The following is a 16,539-nucleotide window of genomic DNA, read 5'->3' as shown; positions in this document are numbered from 1 at the left end:
AAAACATTTCTGAATTTGCATTTCAGAGAAAATTTTGAAATTTCAGGTTTTCATTCTGATTTGGTAAGAAAAAAGGTAAATGTCACAATTTCTTGCCATACAGAAATTCTGGTTCCCAACCAGCTCTACATGAAACGCTGTAACTTTTCTTAGTATGATTTCTGGTTTTCTTTTGTTACTCTGAGCTTTAGACTTTGAAAAAGAGAAAAGAAATAGTGGTTTTCCTTTTGCAAAGAGTTCTGACCTTTCCATTGACAAGTTACTACTGTGCCTTGATTTCCCCTTAGTTCTGCAGTCTCCCTCTTGTAGAATAGTTAATCTGACCTTAGTGCTTTGGCCCTCAAGCCAAAACAAATCTCCTTCCCTTCTGGGGTATGAAAATCCAAACATGAATACAATACATTATTTGCTCTTCCCAGACCACAGCTTTCACACTCATTATTGCGGGGTTTGAATAGTCACTTTACCTGGGCTAACGTTTTTTCAACTTCCCCAGGCCTGTTCAGAGAGGCTTCCACAGTTCTTCTGTAGGTGATCCATTCAACCTGACATCCTCCTTCTAGGAAAAGGAGAGAATTAAGACTCTTGGGTTGAAATCCTGGCCCTGATTAAGTAAATGGCAAAATTCCACTTGACATCAATAGGATCAGGATTTGACCTTTGCTGTCTGCTGACAAGGAGTGTGGGCCTTCTATTATTCCCATGTGGAAAGGAGGAAACTAAAGGCAAGTTTTTTCTTTTTATATAGCTTCTAAAAAGATCCCAGAGATGGTGACTGTCTGCTTAGCTCAAGCTCTTTTGAAAGTGTCAGAGACCTGAAGGCCTCAGAGAGAGGAAGCATCCTAGAAGAGACAGTGGAGGAGTATGAGAGTTTAGTCTGTTTTCTTTATTCAGCAGCAAGGGCAGAGTGGATAGCAGCTCCCCTCCTCACTGAGAAATCTGCAAGGTGTATCTTGGTAAATTGCATATTATAGGACAACATAGCAATTAAAAAATCTTGTTTATAGCTATAACTAGTTGAAAAATAGAAAAACAATTTTGCAATATTATCCAACTGTTTCTGCTTCATAGGGTTTGGAACAGAATATTTTAAATTAAAAAATTGTGAAAATGTTGGAATTTATTTTGAACTTTTCCATTTTTTCCCTCTTTTACCAATGAGTGTACTAAAGTGAACATTCTTCAGGATTATTTTTTTCCACATTTTTGTTTTTCCTTTTGCCATATTGTAACTTTTCAAAACTTGTAGGAATTTTAAAAAGTTGAGTGGCAAAGTTAGTTACATTTTTTTCTTTTGCAGCTTTGTAACTTTTCCAAAAAAGGATAAGGGAAAATTGGAAAATGGGGAAAAACTGGAAAAAATGAGATTTGTTTCATGAAAATAAGATTGAAATAATTAAAAATTATTGCAAATACTTAAGGTTTGTAAAAGAGTAACAAACAATCCAACCAGCTGTACTTAACCTTGAAACCTGGGGATATCTCCCAAAACAGCATCCTTTGGCTATGCTTATCATATTATCAGGGAGGTAAGTTGTTCATTCAGATCATCTTTTCCTTGCCTGGGTTTTGGGTTAATTACAAATCCAAAAGTCACAGGTCTGTAAAGCTTTGGGGCAAATAGGGATAGAGTTTCACAAAGTCTCCCTCCTTTCCCTCAGGTTCAAGGGAAGGACTTCATATTTTCTGTGAAACCTTGAGAAAAAGCAGATTTCTTGTAGCTTCAATCCAGAATGTTTCTTCTTTTAGAGTTGTCGGTTCATTTAAGCTCAAAGTGAAAAAAAAAAAAAGACAAAGAATGTAAAACCAGGGGAGACAAAATTAGAAGAAAAATGTACCAACCGCCTTGCCAATAGGAACCAGTTAATTCCACACAGCTTTACTCTCTCTTTACTTTCAGGGCCATGCAATCTTTTCTTCCAATTCCAGTGCCAGTTTCTCACACTCTTGTCTCATCTCTTTTCTACTATTAGGTAATGCCTTCTCATTCTTTTTGCTGCCAGGCTCTTGGCCATCACTGTAGGCTAATAAGGGTCATTCTCTGGTTCCCACCAGGTCCTCTCTGCCAGATACCAAGTACCCTGCCTGCTTGTTCATTCCTCACTCATTTTCCATCAGTTAAATATGGAAAATTCTCTGCAGTAGCTCCTGCATGCTGAAAAAATATTCTCTCATTTAACACCACCCTATCCCTCAGATCTGCTATCTTATCAAGATGTCAAATACCCACCTTTGCTCTGCACCCTCGATGGCTCACTTGATTGGGATTTGTAGGTGCTACCGCAATGGAAATAATAAATAAATCATAATAGTCTCTCCTTTCCTGACCCTTTCTTCTCTGTATCCTTTTTGGTCTCTTTCACTCCCCCAAAGTCTCCCGTGTAACCACTCCTCACTAATATTGTCAAGACGACTTTCTAGCTTGATGCTACCTTCACTTATCTGCCAAGCCTGCTCCAACCACTGCTTTGAGCTCTGCTGCTCACCCAAGCCATAAAATTAAGTTGTCGAGGAGAAACTGACTATTTAAATTCTCTCCTTCACAGTTTGTCTTAAAGGGACAGCATTCATAATGGAATACATTCAAAAGATTGAATCTTACCAGGACAACTGTGAAACCTTAATGTCAAATGTGTTAATTTTCAGCACTGTGTATTGAATCTTCTTCACATGCTACTCTGTTGTGATGGGGTATGTTATGCAATCTAATATACTAACCAGAATTTTAGAGAAGTATTACAACATCTTTTACTGGCTGGACTATGCAAACAAAGAACTTAGTTTATATAGGAGCATAGAAATATAAACTTAATGTATGTGGTTATGTGGCAGTTCATCAAAATTAACTGTAAGAAAAGAGGGTTTATTCCTGCTATAATAGCATGGTATAAAACATGATCGGTAATGCAAATAGGATTGTCACCAATTTCCACATGTGTATGTAAATACTGAAGTTGGACTGATTTTTTGTATTTAATGTTAGCAAGCTTTTTAATCACCTTATTACACTACTTTTATATTATTCCCATACTTATATCACATGGCCATGCTTTTCCCCTTCCTTTTCAGAAAAAATAAGCTTTGTTTCCAAACAGAGGGCTCTATTATGGAGTTACACCAGCACTCAGAAAGGCAGCAGCATGCAGCTGTACTACCCCAGAATCAGACCATAGTCTGAGTTGCAACTAAGAGTTCCAGGTTCCCCCGGAGTGGAAAATAATCTGGGCCAGCTCCTCGCCTGGCATAAATTACTTTTTTGCCTCAGGAACTCAGTTGCACAGGCCAGCAAGTTTGCACTCTGGAAAGAGGCATATTGTGTGAAAGGGCTCCAGAAGCTGGAAGGCAGGAAGGTGTGTGGCTAAGAAGAATGAAAAGGCCAAAGGCACTGGTCAGAGTGGCTGGCAACAGAAGTATTGTGTCAGAGGTAAGAAGGGACTGGGAGGATATCACACAGGAATGTCACCAAAGGTCCTGAAAATAACATGGAAACCTACTAAAGCTAAGTGAGTAGCCACAAGAGCTATTCAATGCAAACTTATGTCAAAGAATTGCACTTGTCCCTCAGAACTTAATTGAAAAAGACAATTCCTCAGCAAGGAGGAACACAGGAAGGTTATGTCAGAACAAAATGTCCAGATGTGGCAAGACAAATTCTTACAAACTCTGGACTACACTGTGGCACAACCTGTGTGCATAAGCAGCCCCTTATTAGCCTGTACAGACTACCTGCTTCCTAGGGTTTATATTGTGGGGCTTGAGCACAGTCTGCACAGGTTCACAACTGCCCCTCCCATACAGGTAACCAAGGAGTGGGAAAGCTAGCTTTAATCCATTTATTAAGTTCCATACGTTCATGGGAGTAGCACATTCCAAAATTAATGCCAGTATCACTTCCTTGCTCCATCATCACTGACTCTACGGTCTGTGTTGCTATTGAAAAACTCAAATAGGAATGCTCCTCCCAGACCAGTGTTAATTGCACAGCAACTTGCCACAAAAGACCACTCTGGCTTAGGCCTGGTCTTAACTGCTTTTAAAAAAAAATAAAGTGTATTTTTAAAATTCTGGGTAACTAATGTGCATGAGCTATCCCACACTACACCAGAGTGCATTGTCTGCACTGTAGTTTTACCGTGAGCAAACTAGGTGAGGTCAGCACTATATCTCCACCTCAGGTTGATCTTATCTAGTTTGTCTCACAGTAAAACTAAACTGCCTTCTCTGCACAGTGCTTTTACTTCAGGATAGCTCAGGCATGTCAGTTACCATGTGTTAAAAATAAAGTACACCTTTTTAAAGGATGGAGACATGGCCTTAGGATGCCTCTCTGACAGAGTTGGCCTTGCCCAATATTATTTGATTAAATATATTCAGTGCAGCCAGCAGGTTTTACCTGGGAACTATACAGGCCATCTCAGTAGAAAGTTAGTCATCATTTGGGGTCTCTCATGTGGCCAGTTTACAATCTCAGGTGCATGGTATCTATGCAACATGTCTCGAAAATGTATGTCATGCCCCAAAGCTTGCCACTGTTTCATGTCTCTGCCAGCTGTATTTAAAGTAGTTCTTATTTGAACGAATTATACTTTAGAAGAAATGCTTTTCTGGGGAGGGAAAACTGCCGACCAATATCAATTCAGACAAAAGATGAGCTATAAATGGCAGAAATTATCATGAAGCAGCTTATCTTTATGACAATAGTCTTTATTTTTCTTTCGACTTAACTGAGACATCTTAATGCCTTGATAAAAAGAATAGTGAATCTTTATAAATATATTCATTTCGGGAGACTTAATTATACTGAGTAAATTAACAAAGTGGCAAATGAATTATATTATTGGGTAAATGAATTATATTGAGTGATTTAGAATGAATAAATTATTAAAGTGGTTAAATGAATTGCAATGTGTAACCACAAACAGTGGTTAAAATTAAGTGCTTCCGTTTCTGCTAGTTAAATTATTTTGCTTTCCATCATGTATGAATCTTTATTTGAGAACGGATTTAAATTTTTTTTTTTTTTTTACCATTTCATCTACTTTATTGGATGTTACATTTTCTTAGAATTTAATGTGATTTTTATATTGTTCTGCTGAGAGTTTCTGTAGGTCATCTATTACTTGGGGACAGACTGAAAGTGTGGCTGGGAAATTGCTGCGTCCTCAGTACTGCAACAATATTTTTGACTAAATTCTCAGGTGAGATCCACGCCTCTGGACAAAAAGTGAAACATTTTAGTAGTTTCAGATAACAGCAACACCAGCCTTTCATTCTAAAAAGGTAACTGGGTCTGGATAGGTTGAACACTCAAAGGTGCATTGGGCAGTTGCCATATATGTCAGATGTCACAAATAATGGTCTTTTAGTAAATCTTCAAAATGTAACTCATTAAAATGATAAATGTAAGTTATACATGGTCTTCATTTCATCTCACAAACAGGATGCTGTGTAGTTTACCTGGAACATGGGGCAAAAACTGACCCCCAGTAATACCCCCTTGTACTATAAATAGATACTCCCCCTTTTATGTTCTACTATCTGACTGGAGGCAGAAGAGAATGGCATGAAAGGGTTGTTTTCATTGTATCATGTATAATAAAATAAAAGGGAATAAACCCATTTAGAAATGGTGAGGCAGAGAGCGGCCTTGAACTTGTATTTTTATCCTTTTGGGTTGTTTTCTAAATGCATATAAATCAAGTCTTGAGCTGTTTGCTGTAAAATTTAGAGTTGAGTTTGTGATGCCAAACAGAGTCTTCACTGGTGTAATTAAAAACCTATTCTGATCCCCAAGCCTCTTGCCCCTCCCCCGACTTGAACTCCCACTTAGACTGTCATCCACTTACTTAAAGTGAACTGAACATGGCTCACTGAGTCTGACTGTACCAGTGTTTAGGAGAGTATTATCTGGTGCAGCTCTCATTCCAAGGGGCCAGAGGAGAGAAATGTAGCAGGAAAAGCAGCAAACAGGGGTGAGTAAGAATTAATAATTTAAAGTAGGCTGTTACTTCAACTTGTACTTTTTTCTAGTTCTTCAACATATAAGAAGGTAAAGGTCAAACAAACTTGCGTATCCTAACACTCCTGCATTAAGATGGTTTAGATAAGGTTAAGAATGTTGGAAAACAAGACATTTTAATCTCAGGAGATGCCTATCCTGATCTGTGCAGGCAAAGTTAACCGCATAGTGGACAAAAAACATGTACATAAAGACCTTCCTATGAGAACATTATACATGCTAGCAATTTGAAGTAGCATATAGCACATCATTTTCCATGTAAATGATTTTGCTATTCCTATGCTATATTGGCTTTCCAGATTGAAATGATGTAGCAAACTGATTCTGCATAAGAGCAGATGACTGCCCATGAAGTTGGTGCACAGGAGAGATGGTCATTATTTTGGACTCTAGTTGTCAAATGGGTTCACTAATTCTGCATAAATTTATCAAACTGAAAGAATGGATGTGAAATTAAGTGTCTGGCAAACTTGAGGTCACAAGAAATGATTCAAGCTCAAAAAAACTCTTCGGAAGAGTCCTTCTAGTTCACTAACCCCCTGAGGCTCAATAAATTTCTATGTCACAAAACAAAATAAATTAAATTAAATTATAAAGTTAAAGTCTAGTCAATTTATTTTAAAAAAAAAGTTAAAGTTGCTATACCTGATATACCTTTGCATCTAAGCAATCACTTTTTTGCACTGTATGGCACTTCAAGAACTCAAAGGATTATAGAAATCCATTATATTCCTTCACCTGTAGTACTATGTCCAGTTCTGGTTATCCCATCTCAAAAAAGATATAAATATAGAGGGGGTTCAGAGACAGGCAACAAGAATGACTAATGGGCATAGAACAGCTTCCTAATGAAGAGAGGGTTAAAGAGTATGTTCTTTAACTTTAGAGAGATCAGTAAGCGTGGACTTGATATACAAAATTATGAACAATATAGTTAAGAGATGGTGGGCAATTCTATTAATCCCTTCTCAAAATAAAAGAACAAGTGAATAGCCAATTAAATGAAGATGAAAGAAAGGAAGTTGTGATGCTCCCCAGGGATGTGTGGAACCTCGCCACTATCTGCTCTTAGCATGAAACAGTCTTGTCTTTGCCTGCTGCAGATCAGCTCCCTGAAACCATCAGCCTTTGGCAACCCAAGCACTGCTTTTTAGGCCTCCACAGGCCTCGCTCTCCTCTGTACAGGTAATGAGATGCACACATCAGTCCCCAAGTCCTCAGATCAGCATCCAACCTCTTATCTATTGAACACTCAGAAGTACCAGGCCTTCTGTTCCTGAAGAAACAGTATACCCCAGCTTGTGAGATTCAACTCAGGATCACCACTTTGCTTAACACCACAGCACTATGATATTTATAGTGAGAAGAAGAAGTTTATCTAAGAACAGAGATTCTGGTGATAGTGAGTAAGAATTTTGGAAACAAATGGTTACTTATAAACCAAAATCATAATTTGCTTTCTAGAGGCTAAACTAACAGGCTAATCTTCTGTCCAAAGAAGCTTATTTCATCTAAAGCCTTCTCCAGCATTTTCAGCCAAGCCTGGCTGAGAACCCTTTTTCCTGAAGCAAATTCACTGTTCTTTTCCTTTCCCAGTGAAAGGTGCCCAGGCATCTCCTTTGCCTCCCAAATAAGGAAAGCAAGCCTTTGATGTACACCTTCACATAGGGTTCCCCTCACCCATATCCTTTTTCCTCTCTTACTGTTAATTTCTTTCTGAAGTCTGCACAATCCTTCATTTGCACTCAATACAGACATATGATAGGAGACCTAGTGTGAATGAGATAATATTCAATTTACATGTAAACAGATACATGGTTAAGCATCTCTTCTCACAGAAAACCAGCTTTTCACCTTCGCTGGTGACCAGTCCCCTAGACAAAGACTTTAAGAATGTATTTTCACTATAAATTAATAACTCCATACATAGTATCTGTGCATACATTTCACCATGATATTGATGACCAGAGTGACACAGGCTTGTACTGAAGACCTCATATGAGATTCTTTTGGTGAGCTAGAATATAAATACCAAGTCAGGAGATTCCTGTTATCCTTATACCCCCCCTCTGTGCTCCTTACCAGTTAGCATTAAGAGGTTCCTGGGCCACAGAAGTTTATAATCATCCATTGGCACGTTACTGGTGATTGATACTATTGTATGTGTATTTAGAAATTTGGGGCTCAAGGGTAATGCATAACAGTGTCTTGCTAGACGTTCGTTCCATTAGTTCAATAGGTTACTACTTGTGCAGAGACTGTTTTTGATCCCAGGAGTAATTTCTCCCCATAAAAGTGTACTAATTATGTGTCTGACAGTCTCTCGGAGGAGTGAGTAGTTTCTGAATGACACTTACTGATCTTTAAGACCTGAAAACTTTTACAGTCTCCTGAAAAGAAACAAAGATTGAGGTTTTCCCCCTAATGTGTACTTCACATTAAAGATATGCTTAAAAATGTATACCAAAATCAGAACAAATAAAGAACCCAGGTATGAGGCCAGATTCTCACTTTGTGTAAATTGGTGTCGCTCCATTAAAATCATGGAGCTAGTGATTTACACCAGCTGAAAATCTGACCCAAGATTTCTTAAAACGACTGAAAGCAAAGGATACAATTTTATTTTTTTTCTGATACCTGTGGATTAAATTTACAGACAAGAATGGAATTTTCCTTTTGCAGACTAGATGGCCTCAGGAGTCCTTCATCATGATAATAATAATTATTCTGGTGATTAGGGAGGCCAATTAAGGTACATTCAGCCTGAAGGACAGAAATCCACACCATGTAGAGGTCAAGCACGGGAGTTTATTACGTACAGCGCTGACGGAGTGTCACCTCGCTTATTAGGCTCAGAGACACTGTCAATCAATTGATTACAAAGGAATATATGGATTTTCCAAGGGTGGGGGAAAGTGACGGGGTAGGCAGTCCCACACCCCCAGATAGGTCTAGCAGCAAGACATGATAGCACAGTAGCCAATGGTCAAAGGTTACATAATGTCTCCACCCATGGTCTCAAGTTGACAAATTAACATTTAATTAGTACTTCAGTAAATGTATTAGTATAAAATATATATGTTGAATTTTGATTTGGGGTCCATAGAAATGAAGTAGCTCCTCTGATTATCCAACAGGTACATTCCTAGGGGTTAAAGCAAAGAAACAGTGAAAATATATGGCAATAAAGATTGTCTTTCAAGTTGCTCATTTGTGTTTTAAGACAGAAATTGGTCCCTGGGAAAGGGAGGTGGGAGGAGGCCATATCTTATACTGACATATTCCAAACTTTTTCATAAACTCAAGGTTGGATGTGTGGGAAGAACATCTCCCTACAGAAGAAACTAACACAACAGAAACAGGGCTTCTTTGTTCTATTTGCAACTTTGAATAAGACACAATTATTATCCCCAACATCTGGCGTTTTGCTGACCAGGCATATCTTAGCAAAAGCAAGGTTATCTTTTGGTTATTCTGCTTTCTCTTAGCTAATCACTATTTGCTAGGCCTCTGGCCTCTTGACCAAACTCTGGACCTTGGGCCTGTAGAAAGAGCTGACACAATCCATATATCAGGTTATTACATCAACAATGGATTTTAACCCTTCACAGCCTCTGTGGAACTTAATGGGAAAGTGTTTACCCTCACAAATTTTATTGTTGTTTTTAAAAGCTTTAAGAGATGGAGCTTAAATGAAAGTTTCACCCATTCATTAAATCTCAAGCAAACTATTTTGTATCACTAAAGGCTTGAATCGGGAGACTATGTCTATCTGATTCCATACTAAAGAAGCCCTGTGAAAGGCAGCTGAAGCCTTGATTGGAGGGGAGGAGAAATGGTTCTCATAGGTGTGTACAGAACTTGCATGTACAGCAGGGAGATAAATAGCCCTATGTGTTGAAAAGAGGAATTACTGATAGAGTGACTGTGTCCCCAGAGCATGAGTCCTTTCACATATTTAGCCACTCAACTCACAGGTAAACAAATTAGCTTTTATGGATTCAAGCTGAAAATTTCAGACCTGGAGTCAGATTTCCGAACTTTCCCTCAGAGTTCATATTCAAGGGTCCAGTTCACATGATATATGAATAGGCCTAAGCCACAACATTTGAATCCGGATCCTGTCAGGAGGGTTGGAAGCTCCCTAGAAGTGGGGGGGCGGGAGGCACCAGCACTCGAACCATGGCCCTGCCCCACCTCTTCCTCTGAGACCTCACTGCCCATTTGCTCCTATCCACCCTCTCCCCCAATGCTCACCCTTAAGGCACGTAAAAAGTTTAGGCATTCTCAGATCCTGTCCAAATGTAAATGTTCCGAAGTTCAGGGGAGTTTAGATCTGGCGTTCCCATCTTTAGTTGGGTGTAATGTGTATATCTGTGTGACACTGAAAGTCATATACACTAATAGTTGTTTGTAGTCACCACACAAAGGGCCAGTTCTCCAGAGACTCTGCAATATTAACAAATTCCCACAGAACATTATCTCTGTCACCATGGATGTCACCTCCCTGTAAACAAACATCCCTCACAAATGACAGAATCACAGCCTTCCTTAAATACCTACAAGATAACGGACAATGCATGGAAATCCACCCCAACATCACCAAGCTCATCCTTTTCATCCCCACCCACAACAACTTAACATTTAGTACAACTGTGAGAACAGCCATGGTTACTAGATTGGCTCCCAATGTGTCAATCTCTTCATGGCCCACCTCAAGGAAGAATTTCCAGATTGCACCATGAAACCAGCACTATACATGAGATACACTGATGATATTTTCATCCTGTGAACAAAGGACCTAAACTCCCTCATATATTTCCACCACAACTTCAACGACCATCACCCGTACATCAAATTCCAGAACGCTCCCCACACCAGCATCAACTTCCTGGACACCATAATCAGCTTCAACAATGGAACCCTACAAAACAACCATATACAAGAAACTCATGGATCACCAAACTTGCCTCCACAGTGCAGCAACCACCCCAGACACACAAAAAACCTGTTCTCTACAACCAGGTGCTCAGATACCACAGTAGGTCCTCCAAAGAGCAAGTCTGGGATACTCATATAAACACACGTAAAACTGCCTTCACCAAACGAGGACATTTATCAGAGAAGTAGAGTGCATCATGAAATGGGCCACCCATATACCTTAAGAGAACCTGTTTCAGTACTGAAAGAAAAAAAAAAGAAAACATGCAGTGACCACACAAAGTTGGTCTCAGTTGTCTCCAGACACCGAACACTAGAACTCAAAAGGGGTGTCAAACAATTACAAGCCATACTATGGTTGTTCTTTCAAAAGCTTACAGCTGAACATTGACTTAATATAGCTTTGAAACTTTACTATGCAGAAGAAAAATACTACTTTCCTTTTTTTAAGTAGTTTACATTTAACTCAGTACTATACTGTATTTGCTTTTTTGTTGTTCTTTGTTGTCTCTGCTGCTTCCTGATTGTGCGCTTCCAGTTCCAAATGAGGTGTTCGGTTGACCGGTCAGTGCATAACTCTGGTGTTCTTAATTCTGAGGTTCTACTGTACCTCTACTGCTACAATGATCAATTCTCCCCCTCCCCAACAAGCCTTTCAAGATCCAGGGATGCTATACATGCTGATCACAATATATGTTATACCTCATCCAATGCATCAGAGGCGCCAACAACTAACTGGGTGAAACCAATCATTCACTGTGCTCTCGAATGAACTGACACAGAAAATAAGAGAGAGAGAAAAAAATCATCTGTGGGTGAACACTTTTAACAAAACAATCCCTTCATATCTGACTTCTCAACTGATGGCTGTGAACTCACCCTTAAGTTTGTATAACTAAGGTTAAGTTTAATCACAAGCTCCTCTCCCACAAAACAAAAGGAATTTTTGTATTGAGTGGCTGGAGTTGGCTATAATTTTTAAATTGCCCATATGATTCTATCTATTTAAAAGGGAGAAGAAAAGCACTGTCCATGCCACCTTCCCTCTACCCTCCGTAAGGAATGCATTGGCACAGAGTCACACTGGCCTTTAGCACTATAAGATGCTAGAAGTTCCACATCCTGGCATACACTCAAACCTAACCAACTCCCCAGAAGGGTTACCACATGTATGCTGTGTAAGAGCCACTTCACAACTTGCCTTTTGCAACTCCCTTACACTTATTCACAGGATACTAGCTCTACCTACACTTTCACTTAAACATTATTAAAGCCTTGGAAGCCTCTCATATTCCACTTCACTGCTGACAACAGCCTTGAGAATAGAAGCCCTTGCCCTGCTACTGACATAAACTACACAGTTCTATATAGAAGTGATGCACACTACATCCTGAAGATACACATCCAGCTTTTCCTCTGCCTCACATGAGAGGGTAGAAAACAGATCTCCTCATACTATAATTACAGCTCTGTCACACTCTCAAAGTAATTCACACAGGTCCTCATGTCAAACATAGCTATACCAAGCAAGCCCAACTACTATCTCCACCATTTCGTGCCAGTACATCTAACACAGTGACTGCACCTGGTGTGCATGCAAATAATTCCTGTTGTCTGCCAGTTCCAGGGGAACAGAGTGAAGCTGGCATCAGCAACTCCCCATCCACCCCCTTTAATAGTGTTAGATGGAATCCTGAATGTGACAGGGCATTCTGCCATCCCAGTCAGAAGGCTTGCACCCCATGAAGGAATCATGCTTAAGAGGGAGAAATTGTCACGGGCAGGGGTGGCAAACAGGAGGAAAGTTGCTGTACTGCAGAGTTAGCTGACTCTTACAACAGAGTTGCTAAAGAGGAAGACTGTTTGTAAACATCCACTGCCAAGAAGGACTCACGAAACCAGGTACAAGCCAATCACTGCAGGAAGGGGTAGAAGCTTAAGAACAGCTAAACCCAAGGTCAGAGTTAATCACCAAAAACCTCCAGACATACTCTTTAAGGAAAACTCAGACTGATTGTCCCCTTAACTGGAAGGTCCCTAGACCTATGAATCTGGAAAGATTAGAATAAGAATCCCAAAGGCGGAAATGGACTTTGGAAGGGAAAGAGACTCTGAAAATTCCTAAGGCGGACCTGGTAAAAGCCCAGCCTGTCTTACTGTAGGTGAAAGTGAAGGGGTTGTAAAAGAAGCTGAAGAGCTTGTACATTTCAGCAACTGTGGGGCAGGCAGAGTAAAGGCATAATGGGCATTGCTGAATGAGGGCAGAGTTAAGACTGCATAGTAGGCTACCTTAACTGTGTATTGCCTGGTTTTCAGCAGTTTGTTGGGGGGTCTTACTCAACTCAGCATTCTGCAAGGGGAGTACATGCTACCACACAACCTCAACTCTGCATTAACACGGTTTTTGCCATTGAATACTCTACAAATATGGCTGCTTTCATCCCAGAAATGTTCCAAAACGCTTTACTTTTGACAGGAGTCAATAAAACTATCATTAATATGCACCCACATCTGATGTAGAATGTCAGCTATGTACAAATACTATGTATTGTACAAGCACACGACAACACTACACAAAAGTTAGATAGGAATATCTTATTCAACTAAAAACAACTGGACAGAAGGTAATTGATGGATTTGGAAATTTATCCAGGAAGTCAAAGTTAATAATGCCTCTACTCTTGCAAAAGTTTCATTGAATCTTTAACGGCCAAAGAGACCTTAATTTTTACATCCTATCCAAAAAACAGCATTTCCAGCAGCCCATTGCCACATTAACAGCATATTAAACCATTTGTTCAATATTAACTTGTGTGACAAATTTCCTCCTCTACCTTGGTGGGTCTTGCGCTTATTGGCGGATTTGCTCGCCTTGGAGCTTCACAGCAGCCCTCCGTTTGGCCGTTTTCATGAACCCACAGTCCAGGTCAACTCCTCCTGTGTCTGACCAGGAGTTGGGAGGTTTGGGGGGAACCTGGGCCCGCCCTCTACTCCAGGTTCCAGCCCAGGACCCTGTGGAATTCAGCTGTCTAGAGTGCCTCCTGGAACATCTGTGCGACAGCTACAACTCCCACCATCAACAGCGGCCGGGGCCCCTTCCCCACCATGACAAGGAAGCACGGTGTCCAATGCCTCCTGGTGCTCGCCTCGCTGCACGTGGAGACCTACATGCGGGCGTTGGCGAGGGTGGTGGGGCCCTCGGCCATTGTGGTGGCCTCCAAAATGTATGGGAAGTTCGTCTTCTTCTTAGCATCGGAGGCAGCCGCCCAGGAGGCGGTGCAGAGGGGCCTGGCAGTGGGGGCGGTGTTTGTCCTCCTAGAGCCACTAGAGGACCTGGGCGTCCGCCTGGTCCTGACCTCTCTCCCTCCTTTTCTCCCCAATGCTGCCCTGTTACCCGCCCTTTCCACCCTGGGGAAACCTGTTTCTGTTATCAGCCCTCTCCCATTGGGCTGCAAGGACCCCACCCTCCATCACATCTTTTCCTTCCGCCGGCAAGTGCAGCTTCTACTGCCGTTGGCAGCGCGTGACGGAGAGGTGCTTGAGGGGTCCTTCCTAGTCCCCCACCAGGGGGCCCATTACCGGGTGTATTTCTCCACGGGGGAAGCCCGGTGCTACCTCTGCCAGGCGTCAGGGCATGTCCGGAGGGACTGCCCCTTAGCCCGGCAAGGAGGGGCACCTGGGATCCCCGAGACCCGGCAGGACATCGGCCCCGTCATTGCCGACGCCCCTGGCCGCCTGATACCCGAACCCGCCCCCCCTCCTCTTCGGACCACCACTTCTCCCGCTCAGGCCCAAGGGCACCTCCCCTACAATGCCCAGACGAGCGGGAGAGCCCCGCCCTCGCTGCTGACAATCTGGCGGGGTCTATGGAGGAGGGTGTGGCAGAGATACCACCAGGCATGGGAGAGAGCCTGCCCCAGGGAGAATCCTCCCTCCCTTATGCCACCCCACTGCCCCCCACCCAAGTCCCTGAGCCATCGCCTTTACCCCCTGACACGACCCCTGCTAACAAGCCCCCAGATGACGCCATGTAGGGCTGGGCCCTAGTCCAGAGGAAGCAAGGCAAGCGGAAGGCTTGAGCTCCGCCTCATCTACCCGAGGCGGAGGCCCCCGGAAGACCAGGTAGGGGGGCATCGATGCCGAACCTTCCGCTTTGCCCACGAGTGCGTCCCATCCACCGGTGTCAGCCGGGAAAGACGTGGTAGCACCGGAAGGTAGTGTCTCCCCTCCACGGGAGACCCTCCCCTCCGAGACCCTCGAGGAAGCCCCTTCTGTCTTGACACTACCCGAAGCCCCCGTGAACTCCGAGGCAACCATCGTGGCGGGTGCAAGAGGGGAGAACCCCGGGCGATGGAAAGTGTCCTCTCTTCCATGTTCGAGGCGATCAAGGCCCTAGATCTGACCCTGGTCGCCCAGGGGGAGGATGACCTTTTGCCAGCAAACCTCGATTTGGGCAGCCTCACTCCACCCCTCTTTTCCCCATGCTCCCTCCCCCTAACTGCTGCTTCTGCTCCCACCTCCGAGGAGCCCCTGGACTCCTCCATCGACCCGCCACTGATGGCACCCCACTGACGACCACCGAGCCTGCTCAGGTGACAGCCGGCGCCACGTGGCTGGGACTCGAGTCGCCAGGGGCACCCCCCGTTGGTGCGGAGCAATTGATTTCCTTCCCAGGCGGGGGCCCAACAGAAGATAATCCACCTCCTGATGCTGTGGCCGCTAAATCCACCATAGAGCCCGCGCCCGGTATCACTGAGAGCTCCCTCCCCACCCCCTTAACCCTCGAGTCTGATCGGGAGGCGCCACCATCCAGCTGCTCACCTCCCGAAACCCAGAACCTCGCCTCTGCCCCTGCCCCTATCCAATTTACCTCCTGCAATGTCATTGCCGCCACCGGGGCTGTCTCCTTCCCTTTCCCAACTGATGACCCCCAGGGAGCGGCTTTTGTGAACCTCGCCTCTGCCCCTGCCCCTGCCCCTGCCCCTGCCCTGACCCATTAGGAGCTGCTATCTTCCCTCCACCGCCCCCTATCGCCCCAGAGCTTGAGGCAGGCCTAGAAGCTCCAGCCCATCAGGCACCCCATCAGGGGTCCGAACCCTGCTTGTCTGTTTTAGTAGACAACGGGGCTGCACCAAGGGCCCCGCCGGTGAACAACCGGGAAACCGTAACCCCACCCCCCCATGAGCTGCGAGGAGAGCTGCGGAAGTTTTTAGAGGATGTCCATGGCTCCTGCAACAAGGTACATCTTGCTTTCCAACAATGGGGGGATTTTTTTCAAATCCTCCGGGCCACAAGGGCCCTCATGGGGGAAGGTAAAGGGATGGGGAAGCAGGATGCCACGGCCTACTGGTGGGTCTGCGTCTTCCATGACCAATTACTCACCTATGGGATGGGTCAAGGACTGTTGCGCAGCCCGCTGGAGGATGCAAGCATCCCTGCCAGTGAGGATCCCCCTCCGGCCCCCCCCATAACACCTCTCACCATCGCAACGTTGAACACCCGGGGTTGTAGGATGGGTCTCCGCAGGTCCCAGGTGCTCTCCTTCCTTCAGGAGGGAGGGTACTCTGTGATTTTCCTGC

General features: G+C 43.4%; 1 long non-coding RNA gene across 1 annotated transcript in view; it reads right to left on the bottom strand.

Annotated features, from left to right (window-relative positions):
• Positions 1-16,539, bottom strand: part of LOC122464127 — a 49,893-nt gene that overhangs the window by 19,014 nt on the left and 14,340 nt on the right. The window contains exon 2 of the long non-coding RNA XR_006288033.1: positions 468-559. This is a non-coding gene — a long non-coding RNA (uncharacterized LOC122464127). The remainder of the gene's footprint in view (positions 1-467; positions 560-16,539) is intronic.

This window comes from Chelonia mydas, chromosome 1, assembly GCF_015237465.2.
Source record: "Chelonia mydas isolate rCheMyd1 chromosome 1, rCheMyd1.pri.v2, whole genome shotgun sequence".
NCBI lineage: Eukaryota > Metazoa > Chordata > Testudines > Cheloniidae > Chelonia > Chelonia mydas.
This window is presented reverse-complemented; position numbering and strand designations above follow the sequence as displayed.